At 42.2% G+C, this 15274-nt stretch overlaps 1 protein-coding gene across 6 annotated transcripts in view; it reads left to right on the plus strand.

Annotated features, from left to right (window-relative positions):
• The window catches only part of OTUD7A (OTU deubiquitinase 7A), a 397910-nt gene that overhangs the window by 25904 nt on the left and 356732 nt on the right, over positions 1-15274 (plus strand). The window contains exons 2-4 of one of the 6 annotated variants that reach the window (XM_063639042.1): positions 11096-11201; positions 13078-13154; positions 14791-14923. The exons of 3 other annotated variants lie outside the window; for them this stretch is intronic. The gene's annotated coding sequence lies outside the window, so the exon portion shown is untranslated. Of the gene's footprint in view, positions 1-11095; positions 11202-13077; positions 13155-13933; positions 14924-15274 lie in introns of those variants that run through there. 2 more of the 6 variants (XM_055278534.2, XM_063639040.1) reach the window with 2 other exon arrangements.

Consider the following 15274-nt stretch of genomic DNA (forward strand, 5'->3'; position numbering starts at 1 on the left):
CTGCTTAGTAAGGTGAACTGTGTATAGGAACCTCCACCTTTTGAGGGACGTGTTACTGGCTATGGAATCAGGAGTTCTGGGAGTTGTATATGAGGAACGAGGAGACACAGGCAGGTACCTTCACGGCAGGCTGTTAGGAGGCCAGGGACAAGAAGGCATCTCCAGTGTCATCAGGAAGGGGTCTCATGGAACCAGTGTACAATTCTTATTTTATTTTATTTTATGAGACGGAGTCTCACTCTGTCACCCAGGCTGGAGTGCAGTGGTGCGATCTCGGCTTACTGCAACCTCTGCCTCCTGGGTTCAAGTGATTCTCCTGCCTCAGTCTCCTGAGTAGCTGGGATTACAGGTGTGTGCCTGGCTAATTTTTGTATTTCTAGTAGAAACAGGGTTTCCCCATGCTGGTCAGGCTGGTCTCGAACCCCTGACCTCATGATCCACCTGCCTCAGCCTCCCAAAGTGCTGGGATTACAGGCATGAGCCACCGCACCCAGCACAGTGTGCAATTCTTGATTCTCTCTGTCATATCCTGTGCTGCCTCAGTGTGGGTGCCTGGGATGCTAGAGGTCAAAAGGCACAGAGCAAAGGTGGAAAGTGTCTTCAAATGATAAGATGATTAAAGTTCACACTTTCTCCCTGATTTTCAAATTTTCTGTCGAAGTGAATATGTCCTTAGAACTTTGGATGGGCTTTGCAGAGAGAATTAATGGGATCTGATTGATTGGAAAACTTGAAGGCGTGGCCCTGCTCCCCTGAGGTCATGGCCCTCCTGCCTGGCTGGGTGGTCCTCACAGTGCGAACCGTGTAAACCGTGAACCTCACAATGTAAACCATGTGGTTTAGCAAGGAGTAAACGTGACTCCAGTGTATCGGGGACCATCAAAGAGTGCTTTGGTGCAGAGCTTGGAACCTGCCCATAGGGAACAGACATGTGCTCCTGGACTTCACATCATTATGTGATGCAGGTGGCCCTGCTAGTCCTTAACCTGTTGAGTTGGGCGTAGCAGAAAAAATGAAACAAAAAACAAAACAGGCCAAAAACAATGACTGTGACACAGCCAGAGTTTGTTTATTGTCACCCAGCTTAGCAGGGGTTCTGCCAAGCAAGGGCTCATCTGTGATGTTGTTACAGATGTTTGCAGAAGCTGTGGACATTGCCTTGCTTCTGTGCCAGGGCCTAGAAGGCAGCTGTAATTGTGTTAAATGGAAATTGTACAGATTGTCATTTCAAAATGGTACATTTTTAAAGGAAGAGCTGGAAAAATAGCATAGGTGTGGAAAAATCACTGTCAAAAGAAATAAGGATCACTGCCAGAACATGCTTTCAATAGACTGACTGTATTAAGGCTTGATGGTTGGGTTTTGGGTTTTTTTTTTTTTTTTTTGAGAAAAAAATATTTTAAAAATTGTCTTGAGTTATAATGCTATGATCAGAAAAAAAAAAAAAGTCTTGTCACTGGGAAGACTAAACCTTCTAAGAGAAATTCTCCCAGAAGTTGGGGAGGTAACTGTTCCCAGCGTCTAGGCCACCTTCCTAGGGAATTTTGCCCCTTGGACCTCAGGAAAGCAATCCAGTGGGATAGACTTCCCGACTCCTCACATACGCTGTGAGGACAGAGCACAAGGACAGCCAGGCCTGGCTCTCCTCCTTCTCATTTCCACTGTGGGATGGAGACTAGGGTCTGCATAGCAGTGGTGAGAGCCTGCATTTGTGCAGGAAGGGAGCAGTGCTTCTGGGAGGCTTGTGCACAGCAGTTTCTCATCCATTCCCTCAGCCCTTGGTTTCCTGGAACCGAGAGCATTAATTAGGATGCATGTTGCACTGGCATTTGGGGTTTTTTGAGCAGGTAGCAAATGTAAGCCCATCTTTTGGAATGCTAGGCCCAGCAGTGGATTTGGGATTTTCTTCTGTTCTACTATGGCTTATGTCATGAGAGACATGCTTTAAATAGGGAGGCAGCGATGTCATCTACAGGCTCTTTCCCAGCCCTAAGTAGGTCAGGGTTTTGTCACAGTTTTGAGGAGATCACAGGTGAGTCACAGTAAATTTGGAGAGTCACGAATCTTGTCAGAATTCAGAGTGCGTTTGTGATATCGTTAAATAACATACCTTAATTACTGGCCTGTGCAGTGTCCTCTCTGTCCCCCCCAACCCCATTCCCCGGAGTAGATAAAGTCTCCATTGAAATCAGCCATCAGAGGGATTCAACCTGACTCCCGGCTGTGAAAATCTGATCTCTTGCTGGCTTAACTGATGGGAAAAAACAAGTCCTGGGAGCAGGGCATGAGAGTCACCCCCTCTTGCTAGCCTCTCTTTCCCTTAGTCCTTGGCTGCACCACTTTTTATGGCAATAGAATCTCATGCGCAAAGGGCACGTCAGAAGTTTGCAGCTTAATAAATGCAGCCAAATAACTGAACTCACCTCATAATCCACACCTAGATCAGGACACAGAACACACCCACACTGCAGGAGCCCCTCATATCCCCCAGGGGTCACCACTGCCCTCACTTCTAACAGCATAGATTTGCCTGTGTTGTGCTTTATGTATGTGGGACCATGCAGGATGCATGTTTTCCATTTTGCTCCTGTCACTCAATATTATGTATGTGAGATTCATGTAGGGCCTTGTGTGTAGTCATAGCTCATTAATTCTCAGTGCAGTGCAAATATACAGCATTTACTGTTCATGGGCATGCAAGTGGTTGCCAGTTTGGGCTATTATGAACAGTATGGCTTACATTCTAGAACATGGGTGGAGATGGGAAGAGAGACATTCTAAAGCATGTTTTGCCAAACATCTGGATGCATTTCTGTTGGGTGGACCTAGGAGTAGAATTGCTGGGTGGCAGGTATGCAGGTCTTCAGCATAGGACATATTCCATCTCTCCAAAGATACACTCTTTCCAGCAGGTAGAAACCAGAATAAGGTTTCCAGGTAGAGTACATGTTTTCTGATGGCCCTGGAGTATATTTTGGATTAATTTTGGGTCAAGCAGGAATACAGTGGCATTTTAGTAAGCAATTATTCTTAGAAATCTGAGAGAGGAGTACTGGTCTTGACAGAGGCAGATTCTGTATTTAAATGAAGACATTTTAGTTCAGTGTTTGTTAACTTTTTCTTGCTATGCTCAGCCAGTGTCATCCACCAACGGAGCACATCCTGTCCCTGATACACTGACTCGGTGGGTAGTAAGGGAAGTGACTATGTAGAGGGGCAGAGGCAGAGTAGAGCCGCCACACTGTCACTTTCCACCTGTTGCATGTGTTCTCGCGGCTTCCTTGTGTCCTGCATCCTCAAGGCTGTGTTTCAGAGCGTGCCTTGGACGCTGAGGACATCCACCATTCAGCAGCCTCATTTCTGAGGCAGTTCATGGTTTGACCCAGGCTCTGTCTTCTGTCAGAATCACCTCTCACTCTCTCTGAGGCCAACAGTATCTTCTGGTCCTGGGTTGAAGTCCAAGTTGAGTGCCTTGCCAAGGGACTCTGTGACGAAGAAAAAGGGGCTGGAGCTTAGCCTGAGTCTTCTGACCACACACCCCAGGCAATTCTGCCACACCACAGCCCCCTCCTCTCTGTACCAAGCAGATATATTGGAGGTGGTGCTTTATTTTGTAGTGATGACTAATAGGTCCACCTAGACCACAGGCTTTTCTGTTGCTTGGTGGAGATTCAACTTTCCGTTCTCCATATTGCACAGGTGACGGCATTCCTCAGCAGCAGGGTGTCGTGGTCTGTCAGAAGCCCTCCCAGCGTGGTACTGTGACAAGCCTGTGACTTTGGTTATTCCTTTGCCGTGGCAGATAGTAGATTGTATCCTCAGTAGTAGATGGATAGTGGTAGACAGTAGATTCTATTTCTTTTCCGTGGTAGATAACAAATTCTATAAAGTTATTTTAGGAAACTCTCATAATGGGATGTACTAGATCGAGTAATGTGAAATCTAAATCCTCAAGAGAAATATTTGGGCATTATTGTCCATTTTAATATTTCCTGTTCATGTGTGGTATTTTCTGAAACCTGAGCATTTACCTTAAAAGCATATTTTCCACAACTACCAATGTCTATTAAAGGGGAAAAAAAATGACCGAAAAACAGTCCAGTTAACTTCATGCTATATGTAACATTAAAGGACGCTTGATAACCTCTAGAGTGTAATGTTACCTTTCATCATTCTAATAGAATAGACTACTATCATTTAGAGAGTGAGCTTTAAGCTTCAATTTTATTTTTAATTTTTATTATTTTTTTTTATTTTTGAGACGGAGTCTTGCTCTATTGCCCAGGCTGGAGTGTAATGGTGCGATCTTGGCTCAATGCAACCTCCACCTCCCGGGTTCAAATGATTCTCATGCCTCAGCCTCCTGAGTAGCTGAGATTACAGGCGTGTGCCACCATACCCAGCTAATTTTTTTTTTTTTTGTATTTTTAGTAGAGATGGGGTTTCACCATGTTGCCCAGGCTGGTCTTGAACTCCTGACCTCAGGTGATCCACCCACCTTGGCCTCCCAAGGTGCTGGGATTACAGGTGTGAGCCACCATGCCTGGCTTAAGCTTCAATTTTATAATAGTCTATACAATTATTTCAGAAACTGTTGCCTGTGTCTTGAAATTTTAATGGGGATTACCAGTCACTGTAGGTCATTTTTATTTTAAAAAGAGATTTTATTTTGTGTAGTTAGAGTCTGGTCAAGTTAAAGAGCTAGCAAGACAAAATAACATAAACAAAAAAAAAGTTTTTTTTAAAGTAAATAATACAACTTCCAAAATATCATTTATATTTTTATCTATGTAAGTGAGTGCCCACAGTATCTCCCAGGGAAGTTATCACAAGATGTTTAATGTTGTTTTAAGAATCCCAGCCTCGATGTAAGAGTTTATACCCCAACTTAGTCCCAAGAGGCTTTACACATGGTGACCAATGCTGTTATTTATACCTGACCATGGTGCAGTGACACCCTCCTTAGAGCTTGTCCGAATCCCCTCACACACACAAGTTAGTTTCTCAACCCACTTTTTGTTCAATGGAGCCAGGATGTCCCTGGAATATGGAGCCATAGAAGTTTATAGAAGAGGAGAGCAGGGCTCTCACACGTGCTTCTGTGCAGGTGCTGAGTGGACGCCAGGACAGGCTGCAGCAAGGGGTGTGTCTTTGGCAGGATATGCCTGGCTCTACTGTTTTACCGCCTCAAATTAGGTTACATTTCCTTTAGAGTTTAAAATAAGATTGTTGTGAGCCCTCATCCTGTTGGTCACAGCCAGTCCACTCTTTTATTTGGTCCAAGGGCCCTCAAGGTGCTTACCTGGCCCCATGGATACCATCCTGCTGACGAGCAAACAGAAGAAGAAATGGGAATGTGAACATGTGTCCTGTTCCCCAAAGTAGTCACTGCCTTGTGGCTTTGTCACTGCATAGTGGTGACACCCAGTATTGAGACCAGCGCCTGCCCACTGTAGGAAGCAATCCAGTCGCTGGAGCCTGGGGCCACTGCTGGCCAGGACAAGGTTGCCCCTTTCCCCAGCGTGGTGTTTCAAACGGTGCTCCAAGCCAGAGGAACCTGGCCCTGAGGCCAGGGCTCTCCTTGCCAGCCACTCTGCTGGTTCTCCCACCAGCTGTCCCCATGGAGTGCCATGGAGCAGGGGCTGGGAGAGCAGCACACCAGTGTCATGAACTCCCCACCCCCACCCAGCTATCTGTCTGGGTCCTCCAGTCCATCAGATCTGTTATGATATTTGTGGATCTCAAAAGAAAAGGGCTCAGTCATGACCCAACATGCATTTGGCAAAGATCTCTCTGACTGTTGAGTGGATTATAAGAGAGGTGGGGTTCAAGATCAGTTAGGAGTAGTGCAGGACCCTCAAAATGAGTTAGGAGTAGTAGGGGGCCCTCAAAATGAGTTAGGAGTAGTGGGGGCCCCTCAAGATCACTTAGGAGTAATGGGGGTCCCTCAAGATCACTTAGGAATAATGGGGGTCCCTCAAGATCACTTAGGAGTAGTGGGGGGTCCTTGAGATCAGTTAGGAATAGTGTAGCATCCTCAAAATCAGTGAGCAGTGGTGGGTGTCCTTAAGATTATTAGTAGGGGGTAGCCTGAGATCCGTTGGGAGTGGTGGTTCTGCGGGCTTCCTGGAGAGAGATGTGGCAGCTTAGACCAGTGGGTGCAGATGGGAAGAGAGGCCTGGCTTGGAGACCTGGTCTTTGTGGGTTTGGGTGGATTGAATGTGGAGAGGTAGAGGGTGATGTGGAGGATGGGCCATGGTCTCTGGCTTGGTCCCTGGGGGATGGCAGTGCTGGTGGTTGAGGTAGAGATGACTAACCTTTAGCCTCTGCCAAATAAATTTTTGCAGACCAAAAGTTGTTATTGTTTGTTTTTAAATGTTGCTGAAGTCCAATTTATTACTTTTAACGTACTTTTAAAAAAAGTGACTAGCGTCACATCTAAGACCTTTTTGTGTAGTGCTAGGTACAAAAGGTATTCTCCTACAGTTTCTTCTAAACTTTTGTAGTTTTGCATTTTATGTAAAGCTGTGACCCATTTTTGATTATTTTTTATAAGACGTGATATTTAGGTCAAAGTTCACTTTTTTGCATATGGATGTCCAATTGCTCCAGCACTATTTTTGAAAAGATGATTCTTCCATTGAATTATTTCTTCTACTTTGTCAAGTATCAGTTGGCTGTACTTGTATGGATCTATTTCTGTTGTTTAATTCTGTTCCATTGATCTATGTGTCTGTTCCTCCACCAATACCACACTGTCTTGATTACTATAGTTACTTAATAAGCCTTAAAATCAGGTATAATGATTTGTCTCATTTAATTCCTCTTTTTCAAAGTTATTTTAGCTATTCCAACTTCTTTGCCTTTCCAGAAATATTTTAGATTACGCTTGTCCATATTTACAAAAACACCTTGCTGGGATTTTGATAAGATTTTGGAAATAATTGACATCTTTATTATGTTGAGTCATCTAATCTATGAATATGGTACGTTTCTCCATTCATTTATGCTTCTATATCTTTCATCATTGCTTTGTGATTTTCAATATACAAGTCCAATACATGTTTTGTTCCGTTTATACCTAAACATTGTATTTTATTTTATTTTATTTTTTTAGACGGAGTCTTGCTCTGTCACCCAGGCTGGAGTGCAGTGGCACAATCTTGCCCCACTGCAACCTCTGCCTTCTGGGTTCAGGCGATTCTCCTGCCTCAGCCTCCTGAGTAGCTGGGATTACAGGCGCACACCACTACGCCTGGCTAATTTTTTTTTTTTTTTTTTGTTGTATTTTTAGTAGAGATGGGGTTTCACCATGTTGGCCAAGCTGGTCTCGAACTCCTGACCTCATGATCTGCCCACCTCAGCCTCCCAAAGTGCTGAGATTACAGGTGTGAGCCACTGCACCCGGCCCAGCATTTTGTTTTGAATGATCATGAATCATATTGTTTTAATTTGTTTCATATGTGCATTGCTAGTATATAGAAACACAATTTATTTTGTATGTTTATGTTGTATCTTGTGACCTTGCTGAATTTGTTTAGTACTAGCAGATTTTCTGTAGATTCCTTAAGATTTTCTCTGTTATCTGTAAATAGTGATAGCTTTATTTCTTCTTTATGAATCATTATGTGTTTTATTTCCTCCTCAGGCCTTATTGCATGGGCTAGAGCTTCTAGTACTATGTGGAATAGCGATGGTGAGAATGGACATTCTTTTCTGGTTTCTGATCTTAAGGAAAAAGCATCCAGTCTTTGTGCATTCATTATGATATAGCTATCTGTTTTTTATAGATGGCCTTGATCAGTTTGAGAAAGTTCTTTTCTAGTTTGCTGAGTGTTTTTATATCATGCACATATGTTGGATCTTGTCAAATGCTTTTTCTGAGACATTTGATATGATCTGGTGGTTTTTAGATTTAGCCTGTTAATATTGTGGATTATATGGCTTGATTTTTAAAAATATCAAACTAGCCTTGCATCCCTGGAATCAAGCCTACTTGATCATGGTACATAATTCTTTTTACATATTGCTAGATTCTAGTGGCTAATATTTTGTGGAGGTTTGTTGTGTCTGTCTTCATGAGGCATCTTGGTACTCTTTCTGTACTCTCTTTGGCATAGTAAAATAAGCCTTATAAAGTTAGTTGGGAAAATATTATCCTTAGCAAGGATTTCTGAGAAAGGAATTTTGAGTTAAATTCCATACTGTAAATTTTGTTTAGATCTTCTGAATCTAAAATGATATAAGTTCATGAAAAGTGCAAAGAGAGTAAAAAAGGAGAGTACTTCAGAAGAACTGAAAAGTGATTAAGTTATACAAGTACCCTTTTTTTAGATTCTAAAATGGCCTGCCCTGGGGATAATTGTGAAAGACTACTTCTGCACCACAATTCTGCATTAGAGAGAGCATTTTAAAATGTTACCACCAAACATCACTTTTGGAGTTTGCTTGAAAATGTGTCTTGAATCAGAGGCGAATTATAAAACAGTGCTGTGTTTCAGAAAAAAGGTTTTGGTTTCTCAGTGGTGTTATCACAGGGTATATGCTTTAAATATTGTTAGTCTCCTCAACTTGTGTATATACAGGTTGAGCACCCCTAATCCAAAGATCTGAAATCTGAAATGTTCCAAAATCCAAAACTTTTTGAGTGCTGACATGGTGCTCAAAGGAAATGCTCATTGGGGTATTTTGGATTTCAGATTTTCAGATTAGGGATCCTCATCTAGTAAGTATACTGCAAATATTCCCAAATCCCAGACACCTCTTGTCCCAAGCATTTTGTCATTTTGGATAAGGGATACTCAACCCGTGTGTGTGTCTGTGTGTGTATGTTTACATATGTGTATGTGTGTATGCATGCATGTGTATGTGTATACAGATATATGTATGTGTGTATGTATACATATGTGTGTACATGTGTATAGGTATCTATTTGTATGTGGGTATGTATGTGTATGTGTGTTTGTATGTATGTGTATGTGTGTATATGTGTGTGTGCATACATGAAATATCTATATTTAGGTCCAAAAAATAGGGCAGTTTGGAGAACAAAGGGGAATATATAATTTTAAAAGGGAATAAAACAGCATACTTGCATTTCTTGTCAGTGAAGACCAACCCTGGCTGCCTTGTACTTATTATTTGTGGTGAAAAATCAGTGGAGATTTGCTGCACATGGCCTCACCATTCTCTGTGGTGCTCAGCTGAAAGATGGTTTTTGGAAGGTCAAACAAGTTTGTGCTCCTTTTAGTTGCCAGCTGTAAGGTGATAATAATACGGGATACCTAGTTAAATTTGAATTTCAGATGAATAATGAATAATGGTTTAACATATGCTTGTCTCAAATATTACATGGGACGTGTTTATACTAAAATATTCGTTGTTCATCTGAAGTTCAAGATGAATTGGACATCCTGTTTTATCTGGTAAACCTAGCTTTTCTCCATGTTTTTTCTGTGTTTGAACCTTGTTCACTTTCATCCAAGGTAAAAGCAAAATCAGTTAAAGGGAGAGTGTCAAAATCTGTAGCAATAGACTGAGACAGTCATCTTTTCCTGGCAGATGAGCAGGCTTGGCAGACCTTGTGTAATATGTATTTAATTTTTTCCACTGGTACTTGTGGCAAGATGTTTAGCCCTGGGCTAGGGGATGGGGTGTTACACCCCTCCCCAAAATAGTTTGTGTCCTGCACCATGTTGCTCACTCACACTTACTCTTCACAGTGATCTCACTTCATTTGTCTTGCCAGCATCTAATTATTCAGAAAGATTCTTACTCATCCACACATCTGCACCTCAGTTCTATTTGCAATTACCCTTTTAGGATGCTGCCTGAATTAGTGTTCATACACTGCAGATAACCACTTTTACATACTTCCTGGGTCGGATATAGAAGCAGACACAGCGTTTATCTATTGCGTGCTTCACTTAAGTTGTCAACCATCATAAGCATTGTCTTGAGTCATGTGTAGTGCTTGGATTCGACAATTGGCCTAAAGAATACATACATAATAGAACTTCTCTGTCAACACCTTGCGACACCAAATCCAGCAAGAGACAGTTCCTGGAATATTGTACAAATTACATCTGAAATCTGTACCATCCATTAAACTAGCTTATGTGGCTAGAATAGGAGGAGAGAAGAAATAAAATGTTTACTAATATTTTTACTCCCATTAAAAATGTCTAATGTTAAGAAAACTTTAAATAAACATGATTGATCAATTAAAAAAACAAAAACAAAAACAACCATATACCAGCAAGAGGAAGACTGACTGGGGAAAGAGCTGTTGGTGGTCATCCTGCCATCTCTCTTAACAGCAACACTGGTCCCTGGAGCTTCCTGTTCTGTTCCTTTCTGCTTTGTTCTGTTCTAGGCAGTTGGCAGAATTGCACCATGAACTCCAGCCTTGTTGCTATGAATGTATTTTTTAATCTGTTTGATTTGTTTCAACCCAGAGGAAGGAAATGCCTGTGACTCTTGTTTGCACTTTTGGCTGGTTTTAGGGCACCTGAGGCCATTCAAATTACGACTCTGCCCAAAGCAAAAGCTAAAGAATATTACTCTTTTCAGGACAGATGTCCTTAATGTAAAGTTAGAAAAAACATCATAGGAAGCTTTACAGCAGCTAAACTGAAGGCCCTCCATGGCCTCCCTGTTTCATTTGAAAGGCTCTGAAGAATGTGGGCTCTGCAAAGAGATGAGTAGGGGAGGACCCCCCAAAAAGCAGAGAGGGGCCTCCAGGGCCATCTTCTCTATGGCCTGTGAAAACTGAGTCCAGTATTCCCAAGTTTATGATGGATTCTCAGATTTCTACCATTTTCAGCTAAATTCACTTACAAGAAAGTTTAAAATCTTGTTTGTAATGATCCATTCACTCAGAATGATGAAGTGAGAAATTTGATAACTGCTAATATCTGGAATTCTAAGATATTTAAATCTAGTCTGGTTCTAAAAGAGTGTCAATAAATAGTAACTACAACACTTTTATGTTGACAAATATGTTTTATTGGTTAAACTGCATAAATACATATTTGCTAAGCATTGGTCTTTCAGTGGTCATAATGGATATTTTCCTACAATTTTGATGTTATAGGAAGCAAAGAAATACCACTTGCTGCAAGGCTATTGCCATTTGTGAGAATCTTTCTGCAGCCTTCAAGCCTGGATACAGATTTTTCTAAATGGAAATCGTTTATTTGGTAAATATTCTCTGCTTCTTACCTTCTACATTCGAGCATAAAGAAATCTATTTAGTTTCTAATAACCAGAAATTATACACATGCTTGCATCAAATGTGTATTGGCCAAACCTCGTGGGTAAATGTGTAGGGAAATCACTTGAGTTGGGCATTTTGAGGAGAAAGAGCCTCCACTGCCATCCCTGGGCCTTCTCTGCCTCAATTCTCAGTTGTGGAGCTCAGCCCTCTGCTGGGAAATCATCTTGGAAATAAAAGCCTCTTCATTTTTCCTCTGGGAAAGGAGCATAGGCTTGTATCCTCCTTTAAAAAGAATCAGGAACATCACTGCACACCCATTAGGATGGCCACTATCAAAAATAAAAACAGAAAATAAGTGCTGGTAAGGAATTGGGGAAGTTGGAGCCCTTGCTCATTGTTGATAGGAATGGTGGTTCCCCAAAATATTAAACATAAAATTACCATAGGATCCAGCAGTCCTGCTTCTGGTTATATATCCAAAAGAATTGAACATGAAGACTTGGACAGAAATCTGTACATCCATGTTTATAGCAGCAGTAGCAAAAAAGGTGGGAGCAACCCAAGTGTCCTTCAATCTATGAATGGATAAGCAAAATCTGGCATATTCATACAATGGAATATTATTCAGCCTTTGAAAGAAAGGAAATTCTGACATATGCTACAACATGCATGGACCTCAAGGTGAAATAAGCCAGTCATAAAAAACAGATACTAAGTGAAATAAGCCAGTCATAAAAAACAGATACTAAATGATTCCACTTATATGAGGTACCTAGAGTAGTCAAATTCATAGAGACAGAAGGTACAATTGTGGGCGACGAGGGATGGGGGGTAATATGGAGCTGTTGTTTAATGGGGACAGAGTTTCAGTTTTATAAGATGAAAACAGTTCTGTTGATGGTTGTACGACAATGTGAATATACTTAATGCCTTAGAAGTGTACACTTAAAAATGTTGAAGATGGTAAATTTTATGTTATGTGTAATATACCACTGTTTTTTTTAAAGTATCAATGATTTGTGTCTGTCTGGAGATGGAAAGACCACTCATTCCTTCCTGTGCCCATGTAAATGTTTCTGTATTGTGGTGTAGTGTTGCGATGGGCCTGTGCTCTCCCTGTCACATGACACTCTCGAGCACATGAGGTTCCCTTTCAGGTTGCCATGCCAAGAACCCCTGTAGGTTTTCTCTGGCTCCCCATCATCTGACATAGGTTTGGCCAAGAGAGCCCCAGCAGAGGAGGCAGGATGCCTGAGATACCTCTGGGTCAAGCTTGGAGGAAGGGCTCCCCACAACACTGGCCAGGTTCTCAACCTACCAGCCTAACTTTTTCTTTTGAGGTAAAATGAAATGCACAAATGAGATGAGCCTTGACAAATCCATGCACCTGTGTAATCCAAGTCCATATCAAGATACAGAACACTCACATTCACATCATACCAGAAATCTCCCTCATGCCCTGCCCCAGCCCTTCTGCCAAGCAACCTGTCTAATTTCTCCATCACAGATTAATTTTGCCTATTCTAGAACTTCACATGAAAGGGATCCACAGTGGGCAGTCATTTGTCGGCAGAATGCCCCTGTGATCCATCTGTGCCACTGCTTTATCAGTGTCCTGCTCCTTTTCGTCACTGTCTGCATTCCATTGCCTCACCGTGCCAGGGGTTGCTTGGCTACTTTCCTGTGGCTAGACTCCTGGGCTTTTCCCAGTTTGGGGCTTGCTGGAATAAGGCTGCTATGAACGTTCTTGTACAAGGCTTTCTGTGAATGGATTCTTTGGTTTCTCTTGGGTTAATGCCTAGGAATGGTATCGGGTCACAGAGAAGTTTACAAAACTGTTTTCTTCTCCTGCCCACAAGGTCCGAGAGTTCTGGTTGCTGGGCATCCTCACCAGCGTTTGGCACTGGCAGCCTGCTTTCTTAGGGCATTGCTGTGGGTGAGTAGTGGTTTCGTCACAGTTCTCATTTGCATTTCCCGGTTATCTGACAATGCTGAAGACATTTACTGATCATTCGCATACTCTTCATTTGTGAACTACCTATCCATCTCTTTTACTGATTTTTACTAGGTTTGTTGTACTTGTTGACTTGCAGCTAGTTTTTTGGGGAAGTAAAATTTTTAAATTTTTATGAAGTCTAATTTATCATTTTTTTTTATTTGTGGTTGTTGTTTCTGTGTCCTAAGAAACTTTTGCCTCTACTAAGCCATGAAGATATTGTTCTCTTTATTAAAGCTTTATAGTTTAGCTTTTACATTGAGCGTTGTGATTCATCTCTAATTTTTGTGTATAGTGTGAGGTAGGGATTGAGGTTTCTTTTTTCTATGTGGATACCCAATTTTTTCAGCATCATTTGTTGAAAAGACCATCCTATCCATGATGAATTATAGTGGTGCCTTTGTCAAAAATCAAATGGTCACGTAAGTGAGGGTCTATTACTGGGCCCTTTATTCTTTTCCATTGTTGGTCCTGCCATTACCACACTTCCTTGATTACCATGCCCTTATACTAACATCCCAAACTTCTGGTCATCCCATGTTCTTGGCTGTGCTCCAGCGTGATTGAGTATGTAATATTAACCTGTTGGCTCACACTCACTTTCCTTGTGCATAACATGGCAATGATGTCACTGAGTGATGGTGATGACTAAGAAAATTCTGACAATGACATCAGGCACAGCATACACATAGGACATCTTCAGTAAATGTGTCTTTTTTTTTTTTTTTGAGACGGAGTCTCGCTGTCACCCAGGCTGGAGTGCAGTGGCGCGATCTCGGCTCACTGCAGGCTCCGCCCCCTGGGGTTCACGCCATTCTCCTGCCTCAGCCTCCCGAGTAGCTGGGACTACAGGCGCCCGCCACCTCGCCCGGCTAATTTTTTGTATTTTTAGTAGAGACGGGGTTTCACCGTGTTAGCCAGGATGGTCTCGATCTCCTGACCTCGTGATCCGCCCGCCTCGGCCTCCGAAAGTGCTGGGATTACAGGCGTGAGCCACCGCGCCCGGCCTCAGTAAATGTGTCTCTCATATTGGATTCTGGAAAGTGAGCTCACATCTTTGTGTACTATCACCACATCATTGTGGTATAGGTGGGAGGTCAATTCAGAAACAACAGGGTGAAATAATTTTAATTAAGATCTTTCATTCTGTGGCAGAGGAAAAAGATGTAGCCCCAATTACTTAGTTCCAGTGTTGACCTTGGCCATTTTATTTTGCAGCGTTCTCTAATCTTTCAAAATTGACCAGTCTGAGCCTCACTTTTGTCATATGTAAAATGAAGACAGTACTCCTCAAGGTCATTGTCAGACACAGATCTGTTCAGGCATGTGAAAGCACTTTGTAGGACCTAAAACATTGTAACATCCTGAAATGCTGTCTTGACCTTTCTCTCTCCATTGGGATTGCAAATATTCAGAGGGAAGGACAGATGTTTCATTTCCATTTTTTGTGTCTGACTCAGATATGAGGTCTCACTTCATTGATTTGGTATTGATTTGGCATTGATGAACAGCACGTTTAAAATCATTGATTAAGAGTGTTTACAGACTTAAAGAGCCAGCTGTTGCCTTCTTGAAGGTTTTGATTTAAGACATAAACCTGGGCAAGTTTGAACAAGAAATAGCAACTGTGGAACACAGATGCTTGGACTCAAGCAAGCAGCAGATGGTGATGATGAGACTGTACAGCCACCAGCCTCATGCCTCTTGAGGTATGTTTGGAATGCCCCAAAGTCCCTTAACCCAGAGGAAGGGTGAGTGCCCCAGACAAGGAACAGGTGGGCATGAGAAAGACGAAGAGAAGGGCAAGAAGAGGCTACCATGGCAGCAGAGATTGCCGTGTTCACTTTGAGCCCTGAGCAGTGGCTTTGAGGCTTGTTTGGAAGTGTTTCCACCTCTTAGGTTAAGTGTGTCTGGGTCTCAGGTAACAGACTCAGGTGTAAGGAACAGCCTTTTCCTTCTCTGTGAGTCTGCTTAGATTCTGAGCTCCCATTCCACACAGCCTGTGCCAGAATCATTTTGGGTGTTTTCTGTCTCCCTGGGTTGTGTTGGAGGTAGGATCT

The sequence above is a fragment of the Symphalangus syndactylus genome, chromosome 5, assembly GCF_028878055.3.
Source record: "Symphalangus syndactylus isolate Jambi chromosome 5, NHGRI_mSymSyn1-v2.1_pri, whole genome shotgun sequence".
Lineage (NCBI taxonomy): Eukaryota > Metazoa > Chordata > Mammalia > Primates > Hylobatidae > Symphalangus > Symphalangus syndactylus.